General features: G+C 38.6%; 1 protein-coding gene across 1 annotated transcript in view; it reads left to right on the forward strand.

Annotated features, from left to right (window-relative positions):
- The window catches only part of MOCOS (molybdenum cofactor sulfurase), a 219,387-nt gene that overhangs the window by 638 nt on the left and 196,316 nt on the right, over positions 1 to 22,433 (forward strand). The window lies entirely within an intron of this gene.

Raw genomic sequence — 22,433 nt, forward strand, 5'->3', positions numbered from 1 at the left:
GAAAACTTTTCCCCCCCCCCCCCCCCCCCCAGCATTAAACGTTGCTTGAACAGTATTACTTCAATACAATATTACTTCAAATCTGATCGTGAGGGATATACTACAATAATCTGTTGCGCTTAAAGAGGTATCGATGCCTGCGGTATCAGCCCTTCAGAAGACTTAGGGGAAAAACAGAGTCAGAGAGCAGAGTAAATAACAGTTTCGGGACACCCCAACCAATGTTATTTAGGCCGCTCTTTCTATTAAGAGTTTCGTGTTACTGCCCCTTTTTGTCATGTCTTTGAATTTTGGTGATCGAATGCAAGAGCGGGCTTTCTCACGCTCGGGTCTTTAGTAGAGAATGGAGTTACTCTTTGCCTCTAGAGGGGTGCGGGAAAACTTAAGTTCAAGCAGCAGTTTGAGGAACTTTTTCTTTAAGATTCAGTAAGTTAATTTCACAGTCTGGTATTAGTCATATTGCATCAGTGAAAGTTTGATAACAAGAAACTGCTTGTCCTAAGCTCAGGCCAAGATTCTCAAAAGTGGGTGTTTTGTAACTAACTGCAAACATTGTTTAGACATTTAAGCAGATGACTTTTCAAAACTCCTGGGACTCAGGCTCGTGTCTCCGGAGGCTCCCTGGTTTTGAAATAAAGTGTATCTGGTAACGAATGATGTCTAGCGGATCAGTCCGGGTTCCCAAATGGAGGTCACTGCAAAGGCAAAGCATTAGGAGTTCACCTCCACTTGAAAATGTTTTGGCTAACGTAGGCTACTGAGTTACACTTTGGTCATGCAACTTACTAAAATGATATGTGGATGATAGATAATTTAGAATATTTCCAGAAAAAGGTAAGCAAAACCAAATACAGGGTATAAAATAGAATCTGTCATAATATTAGCTAATTGAAATCACATAATAGTCTGTGGTAAGGTGACCTAGGTTGTGAATTCCTTCTGCCCTTTGTTTTCCCCTTCAGAATTTTAATGTGTTACTCAATTCATAAATCGTCATCCATTCGTCTTGAAAGCTTGTCACCTCCGTGAGAAAGATCAGTGTCCTTAACTGATCGCTGTACATACATATGGTGTCCTGTCTGGGATTCTTGTCTTAAAAACAGGGGCGTATCTCCTCTAGTCAAGCCTTCAAGTGATGCCAGTAGTGCCAAATGAGAGGCGTCCAGGGGCAGATTCCTAGGCCAACTGTGTAAGGCTAAGCCTCCCCTGCCATACAGGTCTGTTTGTCTCAGAGCTGACTAGTTGGACAAGTCCAGGACAGAGTCCAGGAACTGGCTGACAGCGGGGCAGTGGGGATGATAAGCATGTTGCTTGTACTTGTTCCTTGGCCTCCTTTTATTTAGCCATGTAGCTGTCTGTATCCCCACGTGCTGAAGGTCTTGACACACTGATGTTGATGTTATGAAATGCCTTTTAAAGCTCGAGGTCTTTGTTGCCTTGCTGAAATAAGGCAAAGGAGAGGTGGCTGAGGTATAGGTTGGCAGCAGCAATAGTAAGTAAAGGGGCCTTCTCCAAGTGACTTATAAAAAATTAGTGGGACTTTCAGGCATTTAGCTACTTAAGCATTTTCAGTGACCTGCCAGAACATGCAGGCTGGGGGATGAGGTAGAAGTTTTACATCTCTGGTGGCCTCAGGACAGCTTTAAGGGTAAGTCCTGATTACAGTGTCCTGACTGTACAAACACTGATTCACTAGGGAACCTGTAGCTGTTGATGGGCTTGATCTCTGCTGGGTGTCTCCCTACTGCACAAAGGTGCGGCAATTTTAATCCCTTGTAGTAAAGAGCAATCTTAACTAGTTCCACTAGACCAAGGAGAATGAGCTCTGTTTTTAAGTAGTTAACAGTAATGTCTTGCTTTGTTTATTTGGGGCTTGCCTCAAAGATCTTTCCATCATTAAAGTTGGATAAAAATCCAGATTTTGCTGCTCACTTTTTATGTCAACAGAATTTTTGGAGTCCCTCTTCAGATATCCATGATGTAAGCCTAATGCTCAATTTTGGAAGTGTCATCTTCTTACAAGCAGCATGTGATAATAATAATTGTTGCATATCAATGTATTCACTTCTTCGTGCTTGCTGATATTTGGTGGCATCCACTAAGGACATCTTGTGCAAACGGTGTTCTCTGGGGAAGGCAGAAACCTTTTCTGTGTTATAAACCTTTGCTTGCATGGTGCTCATGCTTCTGTTGTAGCTCTAGTATGAATAGTTGCAGAAATCCCTGTTGAGAAGAAGGTACTACAGATGTGTGTAGGGAACACTGGCTACCGGACATACTGTAAACTCAGGATTTTTCAAAGGTGGTCTACCTGTGGTCCTATCAAAGTCTGTGGGAGTTTCACTCTTGGCTCCATCAGAAAGAAAGTTAGGCTCGTACTGAGTGTGTTGGGGATTTCCTCTTCAGGTTTTGTGAAGGAATAAAAGGAACTACTTTATTTCCTTCAGTCAGCAGGGGTCTGTCTGTTTCGGCACAGAAGCCTTAAATTTTACCTTTTAAGCCAAAGTTTATCTTCACTTTTGTAATTCAAGGGCTGTTAGCTGATGGCTAGAGCAGCCCCTTCTAAAAATATATGTGGAGTCTGTGAAACGGATCCCTGTTTCATGGGCAGCAGCATATGCGCAATATGTGACCTTGACTTTAATCTTGTGAGCAGTGTACCCTTATCTGCAATGTAGGATTGTAAACTGTGCTTTAGAAATGGATAAAGAAATCAGCGGGAGTTTATAGGTTCTGTTGTTAAGTAATGGGGATGAATATGCCTCTGTGATGTTTATCATAGCAAAGAAAATATCAGCTTCAGTTTGTACCATGGTTTTAAAAAAGAAAAAGCTGACATGTGATTTGCGATGCAGCGTTTAATCCCAAGATACCTTTCCAGTTTCAGCTGTGTGCCAGTATTCTCCTCTAAGATAGCTGTGTCCGTTTCAGTGGGAGCTTTCCAAGAGCGATAAGCAGTGGATACCCATCCCCCAAATAAAAACCAGCCTGTATTAGCGATCACGTATTCTTTAAGGGCTGCTGACTATTTGAAGATAGTATTTAACTGAGGTAAGATGCACTGTCACATTCAGTGTCAAATCAGTCACTGTTCTGTACTTCAATAACAGTCATGTGACAAATCATGTGTTACCTTAGTAGTATAAGGATTTGCGATATGTGTGATTACATACAACTAACAATAATAATGTAGCTGGCTTGTTAAACAAAAAGGAAAGGCTGACTTAAGCTTTGAGTAACAGAATTGGCCTTTGTTTCTTTGAAACTCAAATGATGTCCCATGAACTGGTCACCTGTGCGAGAGCTTATTTTATTGTTCGGTTAAGGAATAGCTGGGTACTGCATCTGACCTCACACAAAAATAAGACTTTTTACCCATATTGCTGGTAATTATTTGCACTGAGACTTTTCCTGGAAGTAGGAGAATGGGAAAAGTAGGTCTTCTCTGTACACTTCAGTTAGTTAGTACTCAGTGGCTCGGTTAGCAAAGGTCAGCTCTGTCCTCTGAGAACAGAAAAGCCTATCTGTTTTGTCACGTTTGGGGTAATCTGATGTTTTGGCTGAATTTCAGAAATAGGAAATGCGTTCTGGTGTGGCAGCTCAGGGTAATTTTGTTGATAGGTAGCTGATGCTCACATTTTATGAAACTTGTGAAGATGAGTGTACTGTGAACCTGAACAGTTGTGCTCACCTCTTGATTGCAAATGTAGGTGTGACCTCAGTTTCTCTACTGCTATGCCAGTTTGCTTGCTTTGTCAAACCAGAAATTCCACCAGCCTCGTGTCTGAGGTTTTTTTCTTTTATTAAAACCCCCCCAACTATTTGGAATAATTTTTGTATCCTAAAATAATTTGATTTTTCTTTTTTTTTTACATCTACAGAGGTTTGTTTTTTTGTTTTGTTTTTGTTTTGTTTTTGTTTTTTTTAAACCATTCTGTTTGATCTGGTAGCTGTCTACGTCTGCTTGTGTTTATGTTACTTTCTGCTGATTTCCTAATTATTAATAATTTTTAACTGTGGATGAATCTCTTTTTTCTTTTTCTTGAAGATTAAGTGACTGTGTGTGTTCAGCAAAACATTTGTAGTTAGGTTCTTTGACCAATATTGTTCTTTGAGGAAGTTAGCAATATGCAAGTCTCATTATGCCATTTAAAAACTAATTTGATAACGAAGGATAAGTTTATTTTGATTCATTGTTGTCTAAGGTCTGTGCTGAACCAGAAGCAAGGCATGTGCCATTTTACGGTCAGATGCAATACTTAGTTGTGAGTTCCCTCAAGCCCACCCACCCATTGCTGATCAGAATTAAGCTAGGCAGGTACAGTCCTGGGAGAGACAGCATCTCCCAGAAAGGTAAAATGATTTCACCCATGTGCAGGGATTGGCATATGTTAATCTTAATCCAGTGTTTACCTCTTCTAAACAAAGGCAGCAAAAGCAATGGGTTGGGGAAGTATAAGGCTGCTTTTGTTGTCTTGTTGGAAGTTCCTGTGTCGTTAGAAGAGCTGCTAATTGTGCTGGAGAGTAAGTCTCACTGAGTTAGCTCATCTCTAGCTCAGCCTGAACAGAGAAGAAATCTTCTAAACCTCTTGTTTTGGTGTCTAAAGGTGAGAGCTCCTCTTCCTACTACGGTGCAAGGCTTGTTCCTCTCCTCAGCAGCTGTGAGATCTCTGGCTGGTAACCTGCTCCTGTCCTCTGTAGCCCCTCTGTCACAATATGATTTGATTTTGTGAAACACTTTTTTTTTTAATTTGGCAGGGAAAAGAAAGCAAAAGAAATTATATTTATTGAAGGAGGCTGCTCTTGGACAGTTTGAAATGCTAGAAGACATCTGGGAAGGTTCATTTAGTGGGTGGAGAAGGTATCATAAAAAGAAGCTGTGGTATGGGAAGTGTAACTGCATAACTATGTGACAATTGTTTTGTAAAAAACAGTATATATGCTCATGTAAAGGCTTAATGCTTCCTGTCGATTTCAAGTCAGCAGCAGTTATCTAAATAAGCTATTATCTAAAGAATTGATATCAAAGAGGAAGCGTGTGTGGAACATAAAGTGGATTTAGTACCAAATGCAGTAACAGCAACTGTGCATTAGTTTCAGATGTTTTCCTCTGCCTACATAGAAGTAACAGGTACTATTAAGGAATTTCTTACCTTGCATTTCAGGATTCAGAAGGCTATCGGTGGTCTGCTCTGTGCAGGACTGGTGTTTCAGTTGATCACCCAGAGCTGGGTGGTCTTTTGCTTTTTGTGATGGATGTAGGTCTTAGTGAAGAGTGGACAATGATACTGTCATTGTAATATTTCAGCACTGAATAAAGTTTTAGTTACTTTAAAGTTTAGTTAGAGGAAAAAAAATTCCCTGAAAGATACAGGTAATGTCTTCTCTTTCTTGAATTGTATTACTCAGAGTAATATATATCATTAATTTTTAACTTCAGATTTGGTGTTGTAATACCCATATAAAGATGTTCACTGCACCATTACACTGGCTCTGTAATCGCCTGTGTCACATAGTACAAGACATTTAAAACTCTGTCTGGAATACTGAAATGTTGAGCAAAAAAAAAGTACCAAACCCTATAAACCTGATACAGTTGACATGAACTCAGAATTTTCAGGTGTGTTTTAGAAATAAATAGTCGATTAGTTGGGACTAGATTCTTTACAACAGGAAATAATCATATACAGACATTAGATTTTTTAAATCAACATGTAGAGATTAAAAAAAATTACTAGATTTGGAAAGATACTTTATGGAACTCCATAGGTGCTGCAGGGTATCAGCCACACATTTAAAAAAAATTGCACTTTTAATTAAAAGATACATTATTTCTAAAATAAATACCTGCACAAGATGTATATTAGTGTATGAAAGTATTGAAAGAAGCAGGTGTTTTGTTTAGAAAAGCACAAGATACTTTGTTATCTCTTATGCAAAAATTGGAGATGCACCAAAATCTTGTTCCTACAAAATCCCACATCAGTGGTGCTTTCTTCCTTCCATTGCCTTTGCTTCCTCTTAGATTCTCCTGTTTGTCCTCCTCCGTTGTTATGATGTTGCTGTATGTGAGATGTGTATTGATTTCTTTCCAGCCTATTTCTGTGTATTTCCATACGATGTATATCTGATTTGGTTTGTGTTTTGTGGTTTTTTTTTTAATAAGAAATGTAAGATTATTAATTAAAGAGTGTATGTAAGTTTTCAGACAGATATGATCTGCTTCTGGTGTCCTTGCGCTTATGTTGGAATTTCCTCTGCAAAACCAGAACCTGGCGCATGAAGCTCTTGAAATTTCTATTTTATGTTACGATAGCAATTCCCATATCTGAGCTGCTTGCCAGAATTCAAGGGCACTCCCAGTCTAAGGACAAAAAGAAAAACAGAGAGGTGAGAGGTCAGTTTTTGTTGATCGGCTTGATTCATTGCATACTTGGTATCAGAGAGATGCTGCAGAGATGTCGCTTGGATGTGAAAAGACTGTCATTGAATTCAGGAAGACCATACTGCAGAGTACTGCATAATAAAAAGCACTGATATGAGAGGTTGATAAATGAGTAGACAGCACAATATATTTGCAGAGCAGGAGGCTAGTGGGATGCTTCACTCAGAGGTGATACTTAGGAAATAGGATGCTGAGCTCTCAAATGTATCAGGCTTTTTATATTAGGTTGTCTTGGCCCAAGCCATCAATGCCGATGTTTTCCTTTATGTGACACTAAAATACTAGTAAGGTGTTTTTTTTTTAATTTTTATACCTCACTGAACTTAGAAACTTAAAAACAACTAAAAAATAAAAAAAGATTCTTCTTAGGAATATGTCAGCTCAGGGTTGGTATAATTTTTTTTCTCTTCCTAAGTTAATAATGCTGATAGTGTTACCATGTCTGCTTACTGAGAACCACAGGCTGGTTCCTGTCACATTTGTTGGGAGGAGATGTGTTTCGTGGAGGTATTATGAAAAAGGAGGTGTCAAGAACTGGTGTGGGAAAGGGGTGTCAGAGTTATGGAGAAACAGGGGTATAGTAGGGCAGGGAGGCATAAAGACAGGCCACAAAGCAGTAGAAAGTCAGACTTAATTAGTTTCATTGCTAATGAGGCAAGTTGTAACTCTCCTGCCAGTATTCGTGGCAGCCCAGATAGATGCTGTGCCGTGGTGCTCTTTGCCCCTTTGCCTTCTGTCCTGCCGTAGAGAAGCGATGGTCTGCGAAGTGCCTGTGATGGGGGTGCGACCCCAGGCAGGCAGCTGTTGTGAGAGTGTCCTGCAAGAAAGTGTCAAGTCACTTTTTTTCTGGTGGATGAAATAAATACACATATAAAATTGGAAGCAGGTCTTTGGGAGAGAAATCTTTCTCTCACTGGTGTTTTATTTCCCCCTTCTTAACTTTCAGGATTGTACAGAATGATGACTCCTTTCTCGTAGCAGCCAGGGGAATGTGTCTTTTACAAAAGATGTAAAAAAGATGTGGTTTCTGTGCTTATTCAGATTAGTCCCTGGAGCAACAGGATCTAAAATGCTTTTAAAAGAAAGCTAAGAACATGACTGGGCAGGATTTTTGTCACTTAAGGTCTTCTTAAAAGAGAGAGATATCCAAGGATGTGATCTTTTGGTGACATGGTTAGCTGGGGAAGGACGATTGCACAACTAAGCTTACTTCTTCTGGCAATATGGAGCGTAATGTCCTAAATTAAAATTTGGAAAGATGACAGGAAGCTCATTTGAAGAAATATTCATCAATTAAATTAATGTTGTGTGAATTAATTTCATTAATGCACAATTAAACACCAAATTTCACTGTTCGTACCCCTTTGCAAACTTATGAACAGGTCAGATGAAGTTACACAGTCATCAGAAAGTTTATCCTCTTATTTCTTCCTGTGGAAGAAATTGAAGACCAGGATTTTCCATATTTTTATGTTCATGCCACACAATGCATTAAAGTTGTCATAATTCAGTAATTTGGAACTGGTGGTATCAGTAATGGGTACAAACATATGTTGCCTTTCTTTAAAAAAATAGGACTTTGTATTGCTGTTGAGTAAAATACACTGTTCATCTGTGCTGTTCATTTCCCAAGTAACTTATTAGGAGTGTAACTTAAAAAGTAACTTATTAAACATGTGACTGGGAGTTATATTTTTATTATTTGTACATCTGCCTATAATTTCTTTTAATGTAAACAATTAGAATTGTCGCAAAACAAAATGTTACTCAGCTGCTCTGGCAGTATGCAACTTTTTAAATATCTGTCATTGTCTTTGATTCATCACACACTAGGAAAATATTTGTTACAGATTTAATCAATTTAGGAGTGCGTAAGCCCAGTGAGCAGAATGGGAGACTCTTCTTAATACCCTGTCTGATCTCAGTTGTGATGAACAATTTGCTCTGATACTGCATGTTGCCTTCTTATGAGACTGCATAAAAGCAGATAAATAAAGTGGTTAACTAGCAAGACCTCCCTACCTGATGAACTGAATGGAGTAAAATTAAAGACTGCATGAAAAAGGAGCCTTTGCCAGCCGCAGACATGCTACATAAACTCGCTAGTATTGCGTAGCTGGGAAGCTGACCGAATTGATGTTCAGACAAAACCGTACGTAGTTGATTGCACTCTATTGTTACTTGATCATAGAGTTTGTGTCCACAAGCAAATGAAACATTTGATTAATGAATAACAGCTTTTAAATGCATTCCCTTAAGAATGTGAATGCCTGAGAAGTAACATTATTGTGGAGGGTGGTCATGAAGTGTAGCAATATGATAATAATCCTCTGCTTACCACCTCAGCATAGTCGTTTAGCGAGAGGTACAATGCTGCCGAGACAGCCTAATAATACAAATGCAGGATGACTGGTTGCCCTTCTAAAAAGGAGATAATTTAATGCTAGTATAAGTGAAGAAAAACAGATGCCATTTAAATAGATTAGAAGTGAATTGAAGACTTGCAGTACCTATGAAATAAACTAAAAACCATGTAAGATATGTTTTGGGTAACATGAAATTACATGCAAGAGACATACAAATGCAAAAATAACCTTTAAGAGGTGGCTGCAAATGTGTATTTTGAAGATGATAGACTAAGGAAATAAAGAGAGTGACACATCTGAACTACGCTGCAGCTGACTCCTTTTTCCTGGGACAGACCAGCCCCTGTGAGTGGCACTCAGAAACTCCTTTCTGTTATGTTGTTTACAACTATTTCTGATTTGACTGAGGTGCATGTCCCTGCCAGTTTTTTTTCTGGTAATGAAATTAAGCCCTCTGTTTTAAGGATTGTTAACTGTCTAGTTAATATTCGATCAGTGAACTGTCTTAGTATCTTTCCAAACTCAACAAGAGCAGAAATGCAGAAGGAAGGGAGAAAAATTATGACAGTTGTAATGGGAAAATCACTTGCTGTGTACATTAAATGTCCCCAAAAGCCATCTTAATTTGCAAAGCTGGAGTCTTTGTGAGAATCTTTCTTTGTTTCTTTCTTTTTTTAACTTTTGTGTGGAAGTTGTCTTTGATGTAGGTCTTGTTGAAACCACAACTATAAATCTGTCATTTCTTGGGTAAATGAATTGCGGATTTCAGTGAAACTGTTCCAAATTCATGCTTGGGTGAAACTCTCTAAAGTGGAATTTGGCTAAAATGTCATGGCACTAGCAGTTGTATCTGCTCCTACTTCTTCAGGGTCAGTTCCAGAGTAACAGAATAACTTCCCTTACCATAAAATTAGTAATTTGGTTTTCTTCTGTAGAGTAAACCCAGAGTAAGGGCTCTGATTTTGGATTTAGGTGGAAATTTAGCTTTTCATTAATTAGAATAGCAGCTATTGATGTACTCACACCTTTCTAATGGCTCTAAAGCATTGAAGGGATTACTATGCATTGAAGTGGTTCTCCTATGAACAAAACACTGCAATTGTAACTCTGACATAAAGGAAATCTATTCCTTGGGAAGCACTCTTTTTTTTTTTTTTTAATCATAACAACAGTTTAGGGTTTGATACTGTGAAATATTCTCCTTGAGAAGGGTTGATCATGAATGGGGATTCCCACTTCAGTTGCATTCTTTAAAGCCTCTCCAGTGTCTGTAAAACACTGAGCTGAAGGAAGAGGTGGGATATGAGGAAGGGGAAAGGAGGCAGATGTCTGGGACAAAAAGTACGCTGCTTTAGTATTCCTTTTCATGTCACAAAGAGCTTTTTCAATAGTAATTTTCATAGCTCATTGTCAAGTTTAGTTTTAAACTTTTTGTCCTCTCTTTCTGTAGAAGTGTGGGGGTTTTTGGTTGGAAAATAGTATTTAAAGTGATCTTTGGTTATAAACTACTGCTTGGAAAGAAACCAGACTTCTGGGAGTGAGGAAGGAAGTAATGATGATTTTATTAGGAGCTGCCTTATGTTCAGTCTCGGTGAAGCTCATCTGCAGAGCACAGAAAGCATCACTACACCGCAGGGCTGTGGAACCAAGACTGTCTTCTAGTGGGCCCTACTGTGGCCCCAGCTTCATCTGACCCGCTAGGAGAGATCTGGGGAGAGAAGACAAAGCCTTCCTGTGGCACTGTAGGAACCCTCCTTGAAATGTAGGCTGTATAAAAACAAACCCTCCCTCCACCCCCAGTTTTTCAATATCAGCTTGCCTAAAGGGTGGGTCTAGTCCAGTGAAATGCTCTCTAATGGGTGAAGCCATCTGTTTCTCCCTCTCGTAACTCACCCTCTCAGTTATCCTTAGAAGCCTGTAATAGTATGAGGTTGACTACTTTGTGAATGATGAAAAAGTATAAATCCTAGTGAGGTACATCGATACTTTTTTTACTGACTTTCCTTTCCATCTGGTATTTTTCAAGAGTTGGCAGAAATCTTCCCCTCCCTACCCCCCAAATGTCACACTTTAAAACAGCTGCTTTCATTGGAATATTTATATTCTGATTAGCTCTAATGAAAGGCAAATCCAGCTTTTTAGCTTATGGAAGCTGAAGCTACCCATTAAAAAAAAATTATGAAAACCTCTGTTCCTTTGAATGTGTGGACTGTTGCAGAGTTCACAGTATGTAACACTTGTTTGGAGGCACTTGGTCGATTCTCCGAGCTTTGCATCACTGAGCGTGACAGCTCCTGAGAGATTAAATAGCTGTTACCATTGGAACTTTAATCAGTTTTTCTTCCATTTCTGCAAGTACAGAGAAGGACAGGTGTACTCGTAAAGTGTCATGAGGATTATACTGCAGCGCTTCCTGGATAAACTTCAGTGCCACTGAAGTGGGGGAAACTGTACCAAATAATCTCATGACAGCTGTCACATTTCCAAAAGTGTCTGATCAAATCTTCAAATCTGAACACTAGATACCTTGTTGGTACATTCAACCTCTAATATCAGGCACTCCTGCTGCTGTTTCCTTCCATTCTAGTGGTAGAAATGTGATTACATACTAAACTAATCTAATGGCAGTTAATTTACAATGATCTCCTTCAGTTTTTGTATTTCAATGTTACACGTAAAACTGTTTATGAGTGGCTATTGGAAGTTAGGGGGAAAACCTGCCTTTGGCTAGTTCCCACTTCTGCAAATGCCTCCTAAACTTTATGTTTATAGAATTGATTGTGTCTTTAAAAATTGTCTGGGTTCTTACGTGGGTTGTATTGAAACAGCATGAGAATTTCTCAAATGAATAAAATTGAGATTTATAATATAGTTTTAAAAAGCTTCCAGATATGAGGAGTGGGGTATGGAAGGGAGCTTTCTTGTTTTTTCCTTTAGGACAAGAGACTAGTTTTTATACTACTTTTTTTTTTAATAATCTATCTACATGACTTGCAGTCTTTCTAGTCACTACGCATCTTTTTTTTTTTTTTTTTTTTGGCTGTAGATTGAATTTTCCCATAGTTGGAGAACAGAAATAGCTGAATCCAGAGGAGAAACTTTACTGTTTAAGCTCTTAATTTAAATGAGTTACGGACAGTGTTGCATGCATTGAATCTACTTCACTGCACTATGTATTCTTTGTGGAATGACTCAGAAGAAAACAGCAGTCTAGTCTAATGTACATAGTCTCTGGATATATGTTGGTTGGGGTTCCCAGCTTGTAGACAGGCATATGATATGAGAAAAAATGAAAGACCAGAGAAAAAAAGTCATATAAGGAAGAACCTATTCCTGTCTAAACTGATTGTTTCTTATTGTCTTTCCACTGAACAGTCATTACAATGGGTGTATATATATAAATAGAAACATAAATAAATATAAATAAATTGGGGTGTGTATATATATAAAAATCCAGGAATTTTAGTCTCACTGTGGCGAGAACACAAAGTGCCTAACAGTCATCTTTCTTAGCAGAAGGAAATAAATGTGTCTCAAATTGGAAGGGGGGTAGGGGGAAAAGAGCATAGGGTGGGCATGGAGTAAAATTTACACTTAATGCCTTTCTTGTGTCTGTCTGTCAGCAGAATTTGGAGAAGGGAAGCCCGTAGTTTGCTGCTGTAGAAAAAAAAAAAAAAATCTGTGTGCACTGCAATAACTGATCTTATGAGGTTCACTTTATCAATTTATCCTGACTTTCTGTGGAGGCAAAGTACCAGGTATCTGGTGTTTATACAAAACAGTGAGGAGTGCTCACTGTCCATCTGGAAACAAACTTCCTCAAAGCAGTTATCTCACATGAAACTTGCGTGATGTTCTGTGCAGCTAATTGCCTGGGTTCGTTCTAGGTTGACTGTCGGGGAGACATTACCTGCATTATGCTGGTGACTACATGACATAATAGGGATCACTCCCATTCTGGTATTTATGGCACAAATTTGGAGAGCAGTTTTTAGAAGTAAATGGATCTGGAATGAAGCATGTAGAACCAATTGTTGTATGCATTGGGTTAGATGCAGTCTTTGAGTTATCATTGTGACAGAATATTTTGACCAAGATTTTTTTCCCCCTTAAGTGTTTGAATTTTGGATACTCTAATTTGAAGGGTGGTGGGGCAGATTGAGACATCTGACTGAACCAGATTTGCAATGGATGAGATCTTAGAATTCTTTGAAAATCAGGTCCTTCCTGAGGTAACTGTAACCAAGGACACAAATGAGGGCACCCTAACATACTAATTTTAAAATTTAAGTTTGTATTGAAACAATTTGATTTTGTGCTTCCTTTGCTTGGAGTTACAATCTTTTCCCTTACATTTTCCAACCCCCTGGCCCATACCTTGGCCATTCTGTGCTCCACTGGGAACCTTTACTAGCTGTTTTAGAAGGTGGTTTTGATATGTTTAGGTGTTTCATTTTTACATCTCCTGTGGGTGATCCTTTTGGTGAAAAATGTTCGTGCAGTTTTGCTAAAAATAAACAGGAGTTACAAATGAATTTCATCTTAATGACAAGTAAGTAGCTTTAAAATGCAAGTGATAAGAATGAAAAGTACTATTGTTGCCTTAAACATATTTGCTTTGGGGGAATATGGTAATATTATGCCTGCAGCACAAATTAGAAAAAAAGTAGAAATTTTCAGGATGCAGTAAGAGCGCATTACAGAAACTCAATAGTATTGTTATGTTATTTCTAGTTACAGTTTTAGGCTAACAAGTCTGAGGAAGTATTTGAAAATTAACAGAAATTAGCTCTGAAATATTAGCAAATTACTATTACTTTTCCATTTATGATAATACTGTTAGTTATTAATTTGATCATTCATTGTCATAAATAATGTTCACCTCACTTAAAATTCCTCTCCATCCTTGCTTCACGTTACAGTATCAATTCCTGAATTTCTTAGCTTGCATAACTCTCTACTTGCCACCTGACATCCTTTGCCCACGTAAGGAGTAAGCGTGTTCAGCAATCTGTGTTTTGTACAGCATCAGTAGAAGAGGTCTGTAAAGAAGGACCAGGCTTTAGTGTGGGTAGGGAACTCCAGGACTTCAGTGTGGTTATGATAGTTATGGAGACTCCAGGTATGAAATTGGTACTCAAACTCGAGATCCAATCCTGTAGTCAGTTCTGGAGGCAGAGTATGCTATGTGTGGTTTTATCTAGATAGTATTTTCAAGTATCTTGTGTCATAAACTGAGTAAAATACGTTGTATGAATGTCGTGTCTGGTCTTGTCATTTATTCAAATATAGCAAGACTACACATTTTGTGGGGGAAGACCTTGATTTTTAATTGCATAACGTTTTCTCAGCTGCCTTGAGGCAAAACACGATAGCTGGTGTCCTGGCAGAGTTGTGATTTCAAGCTCAGAGTTCAGAGATTAGGGAAACTGGAGTATTTGTTTTTCTATGCATAATCTTTTATTCATTCTCAAAGCTAGTCTAGTGTTAATGAGGCCATTTGTATTTAGTGCTTTGAATAATTTATAGTGAAATTATAATTCTCTTTCATTTCTAATGTCGTTAGTATTGAAAGAAGCCCTTTAATTGAGAAGAATTATGCCATGATTTAGTGAAGCACAGAAAAATATTCTTTAGGTGTATGGTTATAAAATTGGGATAAAGTTGTAATTGCTTTATTGCTGGGTCCATTAAAAAAAAAAAAAAAGGAGCAACTGCGAAACTCATTTTTGTAGGCAAATGTATCCACTGGAAGGTTGTTACCAAACATGAAATTCTCTATATTTGTATCAGTACTGTCAGTCTATTATTGGGTTAATGATGCTCAGATATTTGTATTCTCTTAGTACTAGCATAAATCGGATTAACTTCACAGGTGCCCCAAATCCTACTTTTATTTAAGCATAGAGCATCTTGATAAACAAAGTAAAGTTGCAAAGGGGAAGAGCAGTTGATTGAATGGACTTGCAGTTTGCTGAACAGCATTAGAACTCAGTCCCCTGTAGTGGAATTCTCTAGTGAATGCAAATTTATTCAAGTTAGAAGTGTGCCTAACTCTCTTCAGAGATATCCAGCAGTAACTATGGTTAACGTAGGTATTTTAGATACCTTTTTTTTGGTCTGTCTTATTTGGGAGGAAGGGAAGGGGCACTTAACGTGAAGTGTCTTTTCTTTCCTTAAGAAAAGAAATTCTGACAAAAAAAACCCCAACTTTGGTATGTTACCAAAAGTTGGTATTGTTTTTGTTGAGTGTTGATGCTGTTTTGTAGACTTTAATTTAGATTAAGTGAGACTGAAAGCAGGTGTGATGACTTCTAACTTATCACTTTGCCAAAAATATCAAAATATAAAGTTAGAGAAGCGGTAGAGAAGAGAAGGTGGAAGAGAGCTGTAAGAGAAGAGAGTCTCCAGATTCACATCTGCTTTTCCTTATGTTCTGCCACAAGAAGCAACATGAAAACACTAATTATCCTCTTAAAAGGATACTGATGTACATATATTCATATACCCATCTCAGTACTGCATACACAGGCTTATCTGTGCATATTTGTAAATAAAGGGGTGTATTATGTGCTTGGAGGAAACAATCACCTGGATGCCTTGAATATGCTTCTGGAGCAGTTCTTCATTTGATGCAAGTGACTCTAGTAAGCTGATTTAAGTCATTTTGAGATTCTGTTGCTGTTGCCTCTGTTATAGCCCTCCTACTCCTTTTGTCAATGGATTATTAAAAATGTTTCACTTTTTGAATTGACACCTGGACTTCTAGCAAGTGCATGCATACCCCAGAGACTGAAGATGTCCTGTAGATGCCATATGAGGAGGTAGCAATATGAGAAGCCAAGCATATCTTATTCTAGAAAGGAGAATTTCACTTGTTTCAAAGGTCATTGAAGCTTCTGTGCAGATCATAACCCAGCTCTTTAACTTGGCCTGGAACCAAAAAGGTAATCAGTGCGGTATGTTTAGGAAGTGCTGATTATAGCGTATTTGTTAATGGTTTAACTCATACAGAGTTCAGCAGAGCCTCATAATTACTTCAAAGGCTCTGAATCAGACCCTGATGCATGTTTTCATGTTTGAACAGAGCTTGCTTCTCTTCCACAGAGTTGAGGTCTCTGTGACCTGAAGGGAAAGTTCTGCTCTGGTTATTCATTGTAGTACAGCTGGAGACTCAATCAGACTTTGCTTGGGTTCCTTTTGACTCACTGGACTTTGAAAAAGACTTTTTTGTCCCATTGCAGCCCTTCAGAGGTCAGAGAACCTGACCTCTGAAATGATAATGTCTGTACCCAATGCAAGGTAATGTCTCTGGAAGAGCCACAAACTCCTCCTTCTAAACAGCTGTATGGCAGTATCCAGCAGTGGATTTTTGCTGTCCAAAGGTAGATTCAAAGTAATGTCCAAACCTCCAAAGGCTGTGTCACAGGTTAACAGTCCTTTAGAAAGAGGGTCATCAACTATGTGCTTGTGTCAACAGCTCAAGTGATTTTTAGGGTTTTTTAGTAAGCTATAACATGCCAGACATCAGTGAAGTTAAAAGAAATAGAATATCTGTAAACCGTATGCTGTTATTCCTATTACAAGCAGGCCTGTGTTAGGTAGGATTTCTCTCACATACTGCTGCGTTCAGGCCTAGTCATTAGGAAGCTGGTATTTTGTTACTTTTGTCAGAACTAGTTAACAAATCTCTGCAGTTGTCCTACTGCTTCAGAATTAAAAACTGTGGTTTACTATAACATTATTTTTTGATAAATGTACTTTTTCATTCCTAGCACATTCCTGGAAATGGTTGTTGAATACTTTGAATCTATGCTTGAGAAGAACCCTAATAAATGGAAAATAAGCTGTAGAAACTAATTTAGGCCAAATATACTAAGGTATTAACAGAACATTTTTGCCAATGTATAATTACATTCCTATTAAATTATTGACAGAAACCTGTTTGTGTCTGTTAGATATTTATGAGTGGGAAAAATCTTTTTTTCCAATTAGGTGAAGCTTTTTGTACTGAAGTATTACATTGTTTGTGGAGCTATTAGGAAATTACAGTCAGTCCTGAAAAATTTTACAAAATATTTCTCATTTCACAAAAATCCCCAAATAAGAAATAAATTTATTTAATGAGTTGTATTATTGTCATCTGTATATCTAATGCAGTCTGTGAACTTCAGTAAAGGTAAAGCAATTGAGCATAATCTTATCATTTAGATTGGTCTGTTTATAGTTGAGTAAGTTTCACTTGAGGTAGCAGCTTGGATCAAATTATTATAAAGTAAAAGTTAAACTGGCTTGCTCTGTGGGGAATTGCTGCCAAAAGATACTATGATGGAAAAATGTTTAGATTAACCCAATACATATGCACTAGAAAAGCTTACACGTAGTTTTTCATGCATACTTCTTATCTCCCTAATAACATCTCAGTATTTCTGTGTCTTATTAAAATGAAATTCCCACCATACATGATATAAATCTTAAGCAGTTACTCAGAAGCGATACTGAAACTCCTACACTTAACATTTTTTCGTACTGTAGAAAGCACACTGAAAAATTGTTGCTGTCTCCTGTTTGTGGTTTCAGTTTACATTGGTGACTGCTTACTGGTGAAAAGGTGATACAGGAGATCTTGGTCAAGCATTATATGTGGACTTTTCAAGCATTAAACCTCTTCCCGGTTTAATAATGCTGTTTTTTCTGACTCCTAGAACAATTAGGAGTGTAAACCAGGTAAGGAGTAGCAGTTAGGAGTGTAAGCCAACAGATGTGGATGTATTGGTCTGAGGAGGTATTTTTCTAGTAAAGTTAGGGAGAATGACTCTAGCTTTTCAAAATTCGGAGATCTTCTTCTGGAATGTGCATCCTGCTCCCCCACCCCATGCTCTCCATCCCCCTGTCGCTCCCACAGAAAGGGCTATCAGCTGGAAGAGGTACCACTGGGCCTGGAATGGGTTGTCAGATTTATCATGCATTAGAAGTAAAGGAAGATGGCATTTTTAGCCAGATCAGGTGGAGAGGTACTACTGGCTTGTCAAGGGAGAAATACCTGTTGAAGGCAAGTGGGTGAAGGTGGGTATTAAAGCAAAACGATGACGACATGGGAGATAGGAGAATACACTGACCATGAAAAAACATCGTCTAGAGGATAAGATGTAGTTTCTTACTAGGAGGATGCAATTCTGAAGCACTGTTCTGGTTTGAGCAAGGTAGACTAACGACCTACCTATTTTTCAGATGGAAGCAGCTTGGGTGATGAGTGTAGTTACCTGTTGTAGCAAAGGACTGCCCACTGTGGGCCAGGATAATCTTAGTCCTCTTGTCTTACAAGAGTGGGGTCCTGGCCAACAGTCCTCACACTCTTCATTTCACAGTCTTTGAATTTACATACAGTTCCTCTTGGTAATGTGGTTATTTGGTTTTACGTGTTTGTCTCTGAAAGATAGTCCAAATTTATGCTGAAAGGGAACTTATTTTTCTCTTATTATGTCCCTGAAATTGATCTTCACTATCTGTTCCTGGCAATGGACTGTTTGCTGGATGGTATAAATAAATCAAGGGCTCTAATTGTCTGTGGGGAACCTTGTGTGAAGAACTTCCTCTGGAGAATAACTTTACTACTGGTTTGCAGTAGCAGCCCCTTCTCTTTGCCAGAAAAAGCCAGCAGAGGTACCGTTGCGTTTGCCAAACAAGGCATTACATGTTGTCTTGTCATCAGGAAGAAGTGACGGCTGGGAAGTATTTCTGTAGGGCCTCAACAGTTGGGATAACCGATTTTTGCTGCCTGTCATTCAGTGTTCATTGCTTGTTCCAGTTCTCATGCGGGCATTTAATTATTGCTGTGGTTGCATGTTCAACCCAAGGCTCTAGCTGCCAGAAGCTCATAGTGTTGTGAGTATTTCTGTGTAATGAAATGAGTTTTAAGGGAAAAGGGAGAAGATAAGGGTTACTTTTTGGTTTCTGTTATTTTGAACTTGGTTTATCTTCTCCTAGTGTTTTTGGAAACCCAGAAGATAATTTAAAAGGCTTTCTATATATCACTGCACATTTCATTTGGTGTATTTTTTCAGGGAATATTTAGAGCCACTAATTTGTCGTAGATTTTATATGAATCCAGTTAATTCACGTCACAGAGCAAGAAACAGAACTGACTAGAAAAGTCAGTTTCAAACATTATCTTGGCATGTTGTTGTAAGCCTGCAGCTGTTTTATGGGAAGAATGGGAAGAAAAGAGGAGCAGGAGAATTCTACTAGAATGTTTAGCTAATGACCGCTATTATAAACAATTATTATTAAGATTCCTTAAACATTGCTTTTTACCATCACCTTTTTATCTCCAGTAGAAATTCTGAATGTCTCTTTCCTACATAAAAGTGAATGTTTCTGTGAAAATTTCAGCAAAACTAACAAAAGCATTTTCCAGTAATAGAAGAACGGGGAACATGTTCTCTTTCAACTCTTCTTTCATTTGATCAATTGCATCAGAGAGAAAGGGGAAAAAAAAAGAGACTGAAGGATGGTAGTATATTCACTAGGGAGGTGTGAAAGCTAGTTTGGGTTTGGGTGAGTTACAGTTGTTTGAAGACTTGCATAAACATGAATCACTTGTGATTTATATTTCATCCAAAGGCGACGAGACGGTAGGCTGCAGTGTGTTATTCACATGTAGCCGAGGTACCTCTGATTCATACCCACAGGTAAGGCTTCAGCTGGTCTTACACAAACCGTTAAAGGTGTCTGTGGAAATAACATCACTGACTGCAGTCGATATTTAATCACGCCCCAGTGAGCAAAAAGTGAGCACTGAATAAAGCTGTGTCTTACGGGTAGGCCAAATGAAAGAAGTGGGTGCTGATTGATCCCTTTACTGTGGTCTCATTTAGCACAGAAGCTGGCAAATGATGAAATTTCATGGCATGTAATTTTTTTTTTCTGTAGCTGTGAAAGATACATTTCATAGGGTTGGATGTGACTTCTTAATAAATGTGAAAGCCTTGCTTGCTTTTGCGCTTACATAGACCTCAATACCGGCAAGCTGTAAGCTGCAAGTAGGGGCTCATGTACATAGAATAGTGTCAGTGCTTACTGGAATAACTCTAGCCACCTAAATAGCTTTTGTGGAGTCAGTATGGCCCCTGCTGAGGAGTACAGCAAGCAAAGAGGGTGTATGGTATTGACTGTAAACTGTTTTAATGTTCTGTCTGCTTTGATGTAGGTAATAATGAAATGAGAGCAAATAATGCAAGCCAATAGCACGTGGAGAAAAGTAATGGGGACTTATTACAGATAAATGTAATTGCACATTTCATGCTTTGCTTTTTGTAATCACTCCATCAAGTCAAACACTAAAATACATTAATTAAATACCAGTTTCCCACAGAACTCAGTAACTTGTTAGTGGCCCTTAAAATATCGACACCATTATCCAAGTTGCTCACAGTCCAGTGAGGATCAGCATTTGGCAGTCAGGTTGAGCTGTGATTACTTGAATTGATGAACTCAGTGGACTGACAGTGGGAAGCAGAATGTGCCCCATGGCTGCAGGCTGACTGCTGCTTTACTTCACCGGGTCTGTAGCAATTAAATCAAATCATGCTGAGGAACAGTGTCTCCTTTAACTGCATGGTAACTATTCAGGCCTTGTCCATCAAGCACTATGGTTTTGTGGTCTTTTGAAGATCTCCTTGGCCCAAAGCAAGGGAAACAAAACATTACCTCGTCTAGGAGAGCAGGAGCGTTTAGGTGAGTGGCACATTGTTATTCAGAAAACACTCTGGTTTTGATAGCTTTTGTCTAAATTGATGCTAAAGAGGAACTGAAGGACAGGTAACAATATTCAATATTCACTAAATGTTTAATCCAGAAAATATCCAGCAAAAGTAATTCTCAAGCCATATTAGTAGGATTTTTTTTTGTTTGTTTGTTTGTTTTTTGTTTGCATTTAAGGTACTTCATTAATGGTTTTGCACAACCAGGATCTTTATCTGTCTATACAGTGTGTGGGCATATAATGCCCTGTATCACTATGAGATTTCAGGCACTTTTACAAAGGTTACATGTATTACATAGTTAAAGGTACTTTTGACATTTAATTTAGGAGCATCCCTGGGGGGAGCTAAGTTCTTATGCAGTCAATGGAAAGAGGGAGCTGCCTCTAAAGGGCATCTGACTTAGATGACTAAAATAACCTGAGGTACCTGTACTTGTTAAAACCTCAGTGTCCAAATGATATCACACTTGTCTACAACCTCTGTAGAGCCCTCTCCTCCCTATTTTGACACTTGGTTGTTATCTTGCTTTTGTTTTGGTGTATGAAAATCTCTCATATTTATCTTTTGACATATAATGCTTAATTTTGCCTTCAGCTTGTTTTCATATAATCTATTTCATACTGGTTTTATTAATATTGCTGTACTTAAGATATATACTGTCTCCCCGGGGCATTGGCTGTATCTACTTTACAAGTAATATTGTGTATATAATCCCACTGAATTGCAATTATATCCACCAATCAAAATTCATGACTCTGTACTGTTGCTGCCTTGTAACTACACATTTCATTCTTCATTATGAAACTTTCAGCAATGTAGCTAGCAGCATGTAATCAGCTGGAATGCAGGAATTTTGGAGTGCTGTGGCTGTAAGAAATAGCTGTGAAGCCACAGCGCAGGTCGGTTTGTTTTGGTGAATGTGGTAGAATCACAGGATGGCAAAACGTTAAGGAGGTGGACGTGGAGCAGCCACACGGAATGTAGGTAAAGTCGTCATTTCTGGAAGTGATATTCAGTCAAAGTTCAGAAATATGAAGCACCAAGAACAATTCCAGGGATTAAAAGAGCAGATTACATAATACCAAAGTAGTAATTTAGCCAGGTAGGAGCTGGGTGGCCAGGCGTGGGTTTACGGGTGGGATGTGAAGGAGGAAAAAGCTTACTCTCCATGTGCCACCAGGCCATTGTAGGGAGTGCCTCCATGGTCCCTCTGTGCTCCTGCCCCTCTAGAACATCCTCTGGGTGGTAGGCATATACAAAGCTTAATAATTACTAAAAGATTTAATGAAGACATAACCACCTTGTTCTACTGTCAGTTGGTCAGATGATGTCTTTAAATTTCTTCAGTCAGGTGGAGTTACCTTTTAGGAAAGCGTGCTTTTGTCAGAAGCAGGTATTTTGGCTCCAAAATATTAATCCAGATAGTTTCTTTTTGCCTTGGGTGTTTTGCAGGCAGTCAGACTATGTACGGTTAAGTGTTCTCACCTGGTCTTAAGCTCTAATTTTAAAATGCTCCAAATTAAATTATCTTTATCTTTTTTCATTTAAGAGATAGAAATGTTCAGTTAAACTGAATGGTCCCTGGCATTCCTGAGGCTGTATGTGCACGTGCTCTCGTGAAGTTTTACAAAGAACCAAGGCAGGCATGCAGAGATGGTGGATGCTTTATTAAGAGGTGAATTGTTGCACGGAAGGAGAACAGAGAGCTGGGCTGGGGTTTTCTTCAGCAGGACAGACTGGCCTGCACTGGTTCCCAAAGAGTTCCCCATGTAAAATTAATCTGCAAGAATATTAGCATATGAATGTTACAGCTTATGAACCGATACTCTTGCTGAATAACTTTCCGTAACTAATGCC

The sequence above is a fragment of the Haliaeetus leucocephalus genome, unplaced genomic scaffold (assembly GCF_000737465.1).
Source record: "Haliaeetus leucocephalus isolate CR32 unplaced genomic scaffold, Haliaeetus_leucocephalus-4.0 Scaffold915, whole genome shotgun sequence".
Taxonomy (NCBI): Eukaryota; Metazoa; Chordata; class Aves; order Accipitriformes; family Accipitridae; genus Haliaeetus; species Haliaeetus leucocephalus.